This window comes from Elephantulus edwardii, unplaced genomic scaffold (assembly GCF_000299155.1).
Source record: "Elephantulus edwardii isolate Elephantulus edwardi_28Jun2011 unplaced genomic scaffold, EleEdw1.0 scaffold00313, whole genome shotgun sequence".
NCBI lineage: Eukaryota > Metazoa > Chordata > Mammalia > Macroscelidea > Macroscelididae > Elephantulus > Elephantulus edwardii.
In genome coordinates this window covers 2,591,886-2,601,756 of record NW_006400063.1, presented here as the reverse complement: position 1 = coordinate 2,601,756, position 9,871 = coordinate 2,591,886, and positions in this window count along the sequence as shown.

Genomic DNA, 9,871 nt, shown 5'->3' with positions numbered 1-9,871 from the left:
GGTACAGGAGACTGCCCCTCCTTCTCCAGCAGAGCATGAAGTAGAGTTTGGGGTCCCCCCCCCAGGTGCCTGTCGGGGCCTGGGTTTCAGCTGTCCACACCACAGCAGTGGGCAATGAGCTTAAAGCCCCGATGGCTCTGGGCGCTGACTCTCATCAGTGGCTATGGATGAAGTGACAGGCGATTTTCAGCCAGCGCCAGAGCATTTCTTAAGCTCAAGAAACTGAGTAACAAAAAAAAAAAGAAAGAAACTGAATAACAAATTCAAGCCTCGAGCTACAATACTTAATGATGCTTTGGGCAGAATATAAAATAATCCAGTAAGTATTAAAAGAAAGTGGAAAGAGTATACAGTCATTGTACCAAAAGGAATTTGCAGACACAGAAGAATTGAATGAAACAATGTATGAGCAAGTGCCTATAGTGATGAAGAAGTTCAAGATGCTTTGAAAGAACTGGCTAAGAGTAAGACCTTAGGAATTGATGGTGGTATACCAATTGACATGTTTCAACTAAAAGGTGCTGCCCTATATATGCTCATCAGGTTGTGCCAAGAAATCTGGAGAACAACTACTTGACCAACAACCCTGTTTGCTAAAACTGAGGAGGATCTGAAGTGCTTGCTGCCCAAAGTCAAGGACTACAGCCTTCAATATGAATTGAAGCTCAATATCAAGAAAACAAAGATTCTCACCACTGAGCCAATTGACAGCATTGTGATGGGTGGTGAAGAGACTGAGATTGTAAACAGCTTTAGTTCCCTTGACTCCACAGTCAACACTCTTAGACCAGCAGCCAGGATATTAAAAGACCAATTGTGTTGGGAAATTCTGCTTTTAGAGACCTCTCCAAGGTACTCAAGAGCAAACATGCCAGTCTGGACACTAAGGTGTGCCTGATTCAGGCCATTGTCTTTGCAATCACTTGCAGAGGACTGGAGAATGACTAGGGATGATAGAAGGAGATTTGATGCCATTGAGCTGTGGTATTGGAGGAGATTATTGAATATGCCATGGACTGCTAAGAGAAAGAACAGGTTCAGCCTAGGGAGTGTTAAGCCAGGCTGCTCCTTGGAGCAAGGTTTCTGACATACTTTGGACATGTTGCACGGAGGGACCAGTCTTTGGAGAGGGATGTCATGCTTGGGAGGGTGGAGGGACAGCGCAGGAGACAGATCCTGATCATCAGTGACACTAGAGATGGACATACTCCTTAGGGTAGTCAACCATATGAAATCAAAAGGGCGGCACTTGCCCAGGGATACCTCTCAGAAGACTGGAAAGGATTAGAAAAAAGGATGACATGAAATAGTTAACACAGGAAATGGGAAGAGTACTGTTACAGTGTGGGCATTACAGTCAGTGCCATGAAACAAAATGTGTGTAAGTTTTGGAATGTAAACTTTCACTCAGATGACAATAAAAACAAAAAAGATACACAGATAAATTAAGTTTAAAATGACAACTGCAGGAAAACCCCTTATGGATCACAACAGGCCATTTTTTTTTGTTTGCTTGCTTTAGATGTGACATCAGCCTTGATCATTCTCTGGAGGAAGATGCCATATTTTGGTGAAGTAGATGGCAAGTTAATTCTTGAATTTGCTTAGAATACCGAATGAATAGGTGTAGAGAAAGGATACAGCCCTGACACACACCTTTCCTGATTTTTAACCAATGTTCTCCTGTTCTATTCAGACAACAATTGCTTGATCTATGTCTAAGGTTTTTTGTATATTTTAGGAATAATTGTTAAAGTATAAACAATGAAAGAAATGCCTTTATACAATCAATAAAACACAATGAAATAAACATCTTTTTTATATTCCCTGCTTTCACTGTAGATTTATCTGACATGCACAGTGACATCCCTGGTACCCTGAACTTTTCTGAATCCAGCTTGAACATCTGGAAGTTCCAGTTTGATATATTGTTTTAGCTGTTTTTAAATAATCCTTAGCAAGAATTTACTTGCAAGTAATATTAATGTTACTGCTATGTAATTTCCACATTTTATTGCATTACCGTTTCTTGGAATGGGAACAAATATCTATTTCTTCCAGTCACTTAATAAATTTATTGGCATAGACTATTGAGCACTTTCAGGGCTGTATCTGCTGAAATAATTCAGTTGGTATTCCATCAAATAATTTGAGCATGTAATTTGAGAAGCTAGACTATATGAAGAAGAATGTAGTACTATCATTGGAGGCTCATTAGCAAACCTCATTATGTAGATGACACAACTTTGCTTGCAGCAAGTGAAGACATGAAGGATTGCAGAAAACAGCCTTCAATTTGGATTACATCCCAATGTCAGGTAAACCAAAATCCTCACTACTGGACCAATAAGCAACATCCTGAATGATGGAAAAAAGATTAAGGTTATTATAGATTTCATTTTACTTAGATCTATAACCAACACCTATGGTAACAACAGTTAAGAAAGAAAAGACTTGTTGCATTGGGAAAAGCACAAGAACCTCTTTAAAAAGGCCAACAGTGCCAATTTGAAGACTAAGGTGCACATGATCTAGTCTATGATATTTTCCATTGTTTCTTATGCATCTGGAAGTTGGACAATGATTTAGAAGACCAGAGAATTGATGTCTTTGAATTGTGGTGTTGGTGGAGAGTATTGAACATCCCATGTACTGCCAAAAGGACAAAGAAATCTGCCTTGGATGACATACAACCAGAGTGTTTCTTAGAGGCAAAGATGGTGAAACTTCATCATCTCAGGTACTTTGGACATGTTGTCAGGAGGGGCTAATCCTTGGGAAAATACATGGGAAATGTGGAGGGTCAGAGAAAGGGTAGAAAACTCCTAACAAGATGAATTGATAAAGTGATTACAGCAATGGGCTTAGGAAAGAAAGTGTTCTGATCTTTTGTTCATAGGATCTCTATGAGTCTTAATTGTTTGGATGGCACCAAACAGCAAGCAGCATAGGGTCAGTGGGGGTAAGGAAGACCATCAATGAGGTAATTTCACACATTAACTGCCATGATGTACTTAAGGATGCCAGTGGTTGCAAGGATGACTGCACATTTTGTTCAGTTGTGTATAAGGTGCCAGGAACCAGGTAAAATTCTTAGGCAGCTGTCTCTGTATAGCTGTTTGTTTTACTCAGAGAATTTTTTTGAATGGGGGGAAAATAAAGTGATAAGGATGTGGTTTTAGACTAAAAGTTGGCTTTCTTAAAAATTAATTTTAATTTTAATTAAAGTTTACAGAGACTATGGATTTCCATTCATTCACTGTTGCACTTTTTCCCTGCCCACCCTTCCTCCTCAGTTAAGTTGGCTTTTTTAACCATTCAGCTTCTGGTCTCCAGCTACCTTAACTGCAGACACATGGTATTAGAAATCAGCACCAGCTATGGCATGAGGATAAGTGTAGGGGTGCTTCCCACACTGAGCAGCAAGACTTGAGGCAAGAAAGACTTGAGTAAGACTTGAGGCAAGCAAGGCTTGTGTCAGCAAGACCCTGGTGATGGAAAGACTGTGGCATTGCTCTGGAGAAAAGGTAGCAAGGTGTTACCTGAGGCTTCTTGCATTTGGGCTGGCCACAGTTGGATTTTTGCTGAAAAGTTGCTTGCTGAATTGAAATGAGTCTGAACTAACTGAGTTGTGCCTTGAAACTGTTGAACTAAAACCTGGACTTACTCTGGGTAATAGTATGATATTTTTTACCTCCTCCACTCTCCAATTTCCTTCCCTAATAAACTCCATTCTTGGTACTATAACTGTGAGTCTGTGAGTCAGCAATGAATAGACAAACATCTTGTTGTTGGTGGGGCTCTACAGGTACTATGGGACTGGGCTATGGACTCCTGATCAGGAGATCCTACAGATCAGGAGAGATACTAATGGTCCTGTGCCTCCATGTCCTATTTTCTCCTCTTTAGACGTAGAGTATATGTATCATTTATCTACGGAGATCTCATTTCCCTTTTTTCAAACTCTTTCTGAAGTAATAGAAACCCAGAGAGTAAGATCTTAAGATATACACACCAAGCTGACAAAGTTGGGGTAGGTGAAGAAGAGGTTGGTCCTAAGGAGAATCCCTATCTTTAGCTGTAGTAGTAAATATTTTTTTTAACATGTGTATTTTTTTTCATGTGTATTTGAAAAGACTTAGAATCATTTATATGCTTATATGCTTCCTATGCTAGTGACTAGTTTATTGAAACATGTATTTAAGTTCCTAGGGAAAACATTAGTTTCTGTAAATGTATGAGTGAGAAGTTGCCACAATTTATTGCCTTCTTTACATTCTGTTCTATTGCCTTCCTCCTTGCTTGGTAAAATGTCCTTGTGAGGACAGTTTATCATCCAGACTCTGGAACTTTATTAGGTTTTTCAGGGATGCATCTTGGTCTTTGTGTGTTTGAGGAGCAGTTAAGGAGGCTTTAGCTGAGCAAGCAGCTGAATGTTGATGACTAACTATGCTTGGAGAGTCCCTCCCCCCTAGGCTTGCCTCTGAGGGGTGGGGCCTGTGGAGTTACTTCTCCCAGGGGTGAGTCTCTCATGCCTTGGTCACAATGTGTAAGATTCCTGTGATGAAAAGCAAATGAAATGTTCAGAGAAAGATAGAATCATTCTTGGATGGTTGCCAGGGAGTATATAGCAGGAGCTGGGACTCAAAATTAGTAAATAAAGAGTAGGTAGATATTAAGATGAATGAAAAAGAAAAAATAATATAAAATGAAGGCAATTGGGACTGATCAGCAAAATATCACTGAAGAAAGAGAAGACACAAAGGCATAGAAGGATTAGTGGAAATCAGAATTACAGGGAGAATGTGGGAAAAGTGTGTTAACATTGTAAGTAATGAAATGGATATGAATGAGTGAAAATTAATGTAGTTTGTAAACTTATACTCAAATCCTAATTTAAAAAGGTAGATAGAGAGAGAAGCTGGTCATAGTCTTGTCTTCTGAGGTGCTCCTAGGTGAGTGTGAATCCCCAAAAGTTCTGCTAGTGTCCACCCAGGGTTACTTCCTCCCATTCTCTCACATTTTCCTTCTTCAGTTGGCTATGAGAAGGCAAGAGCCGTGAGGATGTGGATTTGAGGATGTGGAGTTTGTTTACTAGGCAGTCCTAACTATGATGACCCTGTGTGTGTCCTAGCAATGATGACCCTGTGTGTGTCCTAGCTATGATGACCCTGTGTGTGTCTGAATACAACTGTGCTCCATAGGGTTTTTTTTGTAAGTAAAATTTTTTATTTTAATTGCGATTTTAACAACAGGTTACAGAAAAGTTAAATTTTAATTCATTCATTGTTGTACATTTTTTCTCTTTCTCCCTCCCTTCTCCCTCCTCCAGTTCACTTATTTTGGTTTTGGTTTTTTTTTTTTAATATTCATTCATTGTTGCATAAGTACTTCTCTCCTCCCTTCCCCCCAGTCCTCTTTGTAATGTACTCCTTATTCTGGGCTATTGTATATATAATGCCTAATAATATATTACTTTAGACAGTTCTTTTCTTCATCTATTCAAGTTCATATAGGATAAGAGTGGATAGATAATGAACATTTCTCCATAGAGTTTTTGCCACCATTTTTTCAACATTGTGGAACTTCTCTGTGGGTTTCTTTTGGGAGGACAAGAACCACAAATATTATATAGTTAGCAGCTGAGTATGCTAATCATCGTACCACCATGGGACATAAGACTTGATTATCTCTTAGTGATATTGAGCTTGAACCGATTCATAATTGACCATCTAATTGCATTTCTGAAGCTGTAAATCATGCAGGAGAAGATTGCTTATCTTTCTCCCTCAGAGCTGCTGGTGGATTCAAACAACCAGAGAGCTGCCACTTTTGGATTAGCAGCACAGCTTGCTAGGAACTATGCCAACGAAACTCCCATCACACTTGGTTAAGGTGTATTATTTTCGAACCACAATCTATGAAATGTCAGATATCCAAATGGAGAGTATGGTAGAGTCATATGAGACTGGGAGTTGGAAGCTAAGTCTCCTGTTGGTGTTTTGTTTTTCCCTCCCTCTTCCATGAGCTTCAGATACCCTTCTCTAGAGGTAAAGATTCTGTATGTGATGTGCCCTGCCTACAGGTCTTTGTTTCCCTCACAGAACCTGAGTGAAAACAAAAGCAAAGCCCAGGCAGCACATTCTAAAGGTGGTCAGGACTGTGCGGCTGTCAGTATTTTGATTCATCTGCCACTTGAGCCCTTTTCAAATGGCTTCTAGGTGGGAGGCCATAAAAGGCCAAATGGAGAAGGGAAAGAGCAAATGGGTTGTGCTACTGGGCCTTCTCTGGAGTCCTACAAGGCAGAAGGAGTTTTTGGCAGCATATGTCTTTGTTGTTTCAATTCTTTGTTAAATGATACCTTGAATTCAAAAAGCAAAAAATAAAACAAAACAAAACTCCTTGTCATAAAGCCAATTTTGATTCACAGTGGCCTCAATTTGTGGTGATTTCATGTGTTACAGAGGAAAATAGCTCCAATGGGTTTTCGTGAACCACTTTATGGAACTTTGTTGGTGTAGTCTGTAGCAAGTGGCAATCCACTAATAGCTACAGTAGGGAAGCCTTGGTGGCATAGTGGTAAGAAACTGCACTGTAGTCACAAACACATGTGGTTGGAGTTCCTTATCTGCTCTGCAGGAGAAGGATGGGCAAACTCGTCTTGTGCAATTTACTACCTCTGCAAACCCATTAGAGGGTCACTTGTGAATCACTTCTTAGTGGCACACAACAACTATCATATACATATGCATAGGCATATGTTGTTAAATGGCATAGAGTCACTTGCAACTCATAGCACAACAGCTCTGAACCTTCTCTGTCCTGTGCCAGACTCATCGTTTCCAACACCCCACCCTGATTACCCAAGTCACTGAGTCTTCCTCTCTTGCCCAGTCCTCCACCCTCCCAAGCATGGTGTCTCTCTTTGAGGACTACTCCCTCCTTGTAATGTGACTAAAGTATGTCAGATGGAGCTTCAGAGTCCTTGCCTCCATGGAGCAGTCTGATTTCACCCTCTGCAGGATGAGCTTGTTTGTTCTCCTAGCAGTCCATGGTATTTTCAGTACTTTTCTCCAGCACCAGAGATCAAAGGCATCAATTCTCCTTCTATCATCCCTAGTCATTGTCCAGCTTTCTGACACATAACAAGTAATTAATTATGAGGATTGGGGCCTAGATCAGCCACACCTTAGTCTCCAGACAAGGTCCCTGACAGTGCATTTTCCCAGTGCAGTTCATCTTTTGATCCTGGTTGCTGGTACCAAGAGTTTTGATTGTGGAGCCAAGCTTGGCAAGCTGAAATCTTAATCTCTTCATTGTCTGTCATGATGCTGCCAATCGGCCCCATGGTGAAAATCTGTGTTTTCTTGATGTTGAGCTTCAATTCGTAATGAAGGCTACAGTCCTTAACCTTCTGCAGCAAATGCCTCAGGTCTTGGTCAGTTTTGGCAAACAAGTTTATGTAATCTGCATAATGCAGGTTGTGGATGAATCTTCCCCCAATCCTGATGCTACATTCATTTTCACAGAGCCCAGCCTCCTGGATGATCAGTTCCACATATAGATTGAAAAAGTATGGAGATAGAATGCATTCCTGGCATACACTTTTCCTAATTTTGAACCATGCTGTGTATCCTTGCTCTGTTCTGATGTCTGTCTCCTGGTCCAAGTATAGGTTTTGTATAAGTACAATCAAGTGTTCTAGAATTCTCATTCTTCTCAGCGTTAGCCACAGTTTATTTTAATCCACACAGTTAAATGCCTTTACATAGTCAGTGTTATACAGATAGACATTTGTCTGGTATGCTCTGCCTTCAGCCAAGACCCATCTAACATTAGCTATACTGTTCCTAGTTCCATGGTCTCTTCTAAGTCCAGCCTGCACATCTGGAAGTTCTCAATTAATGTATTTCAGTTATTTTTCCATTAATTTTCAACAGGATCTGCTTGCATGTAATATTAATGATATTGTTTGATAATTTACACACTCCATTGGGTCACTTTTTTTTGGAATGGGAACAAAAATGGATCTCTTCCAGTCAGTTGGCCAGGTTTATATGATGATATATGTATATATACAACTTAAGGGTATATGCCAGTAACAACAATAGTGGCTCTGAGGGAGAAAGGGGGGCAGTCTTCTCTTATTTACAGAAGATTTTCAGCCTCAGAAACCCTATGGTAAGTTGCCATGAATTGGAACTGACTTGATGGCAGCAGTGAGTTTCAGTTTTTGAATTTAATATTTACAGAAATGTATTACTTGGCCTTTCTTCCATGGAACCACAGGGTGGAGTTGAATGTAAATTGTACCACCGAGGAACTTAAAAAAGGAAAAGAGTCTAAGGAACAGTGTTGACTGGAAAAGTTTGGTGAGGCTAGACCTTAATTTTTAAATGCGTTATTTCCAGGAGAGAGGAGGATGGTCAAGCTACTTAGAATAACCAGAATTGCTGGATGGTGGAGGTCCCCTGAACAGTGGAAGGGAAGACTGAGAGTGAAGGACTCATTCATGTGTTATATGCCCACGTGGAATCTGGCTGTTTTGACTGGAAGGTTGCTTTAAAAAAAATTATATTGGTTTGTATGAAAAATTAATGTACATTGTGTTTCATTTATCAACATTGTGTTCCATAAATTCTTTGATTCATACTATGTTTTGTACAATCATTTCCATACATATAGTGCATTTTTTCTGTTGTTTTTCTTTTTTCTTTCTTTATTTTTTTAACTTTTCCCCCTTCCCCCCCCTTTTTTTTATTAATTTCAAGGAACATTTACGGAGATTTTGGATTTTCATTCATTCATTGTTGAACTTTTCTCCCTGCCCACCCCACTTCAATCTCCAGTTTGCTCTTCTCCTTGAAAAGCAAGAGAAAAACTCCTTCATTGGTATACAGTCCTCACCCCCGCACCCCCACACTCCCCCACCCCCATCCTGAGTATACTCCACTCTGCAACCCACATTCTGAACTCTTATGATAATCATAATGCCCTAAAATATATTGCTTTTAGACTGTCCTTGTCGGCTTCAATGCAGTATACATAATTTATCCAGTTTTTCTCAGTCTTACCCTAACCCTGATGTGAGTCTCATTCTACAACAGTGGCACCATGCAGTATTTGTCCTTTTGTGACTGAGATAATTCACTCATCATAATGTCCTCCAGAGTCACCCATTTTGAATAAAATTGCATGAGTTCCTTGCAATAATATTGCAGTGTAGTATCCCACTGTGTGAATATACCACAGCTTCTTTATCCATTTGTTTGTTGATGGGCACTTGGGTTGTTTCCAACTCCTTGCTATTGTGAACAAAGCCACGATGAACATGGGTGTGCATATATCTGCTTGGATGTTGGTTATGGTCTCTTTAGGGTATATTCCCAGTAGTGGAATTGCTGGGTCAAATAGTATCTTTATTTGCATTTTATAAAATTAGTCACCATTGATCTATGTCCACTGTTACCCCTGTCTTTTCAGGTCTTAACAGGATCTTTCCTAAGTCCTTCTCCCACTTCCCTGCCTATAAAACTCTGTGACTTTGTGTTTTATTCCTTCCATATTCTCCTTTGGACATTTGTATACATCTTACTATATTTATCCTTCTATTTTTACAATAATAATCTTATGCAGTATTTGTCCCTATGAAACTGTGTTCGGTCAGCATAGTGCTTTCCAGCCTCCCCCATGTTATATAATACTTTAAAAATCATTGCTCGTGAGTGTGTACTATTGCACCATGTGAATGAATATACCACAATTTCTCAATCCATTAGTTTTTTAAATTATTATTAAATTTTATTACTTTTAATGAACATTTACAGAGATTTTGGGTTTTCATTCATTCATTGTTGCACTGTTTTCTCTA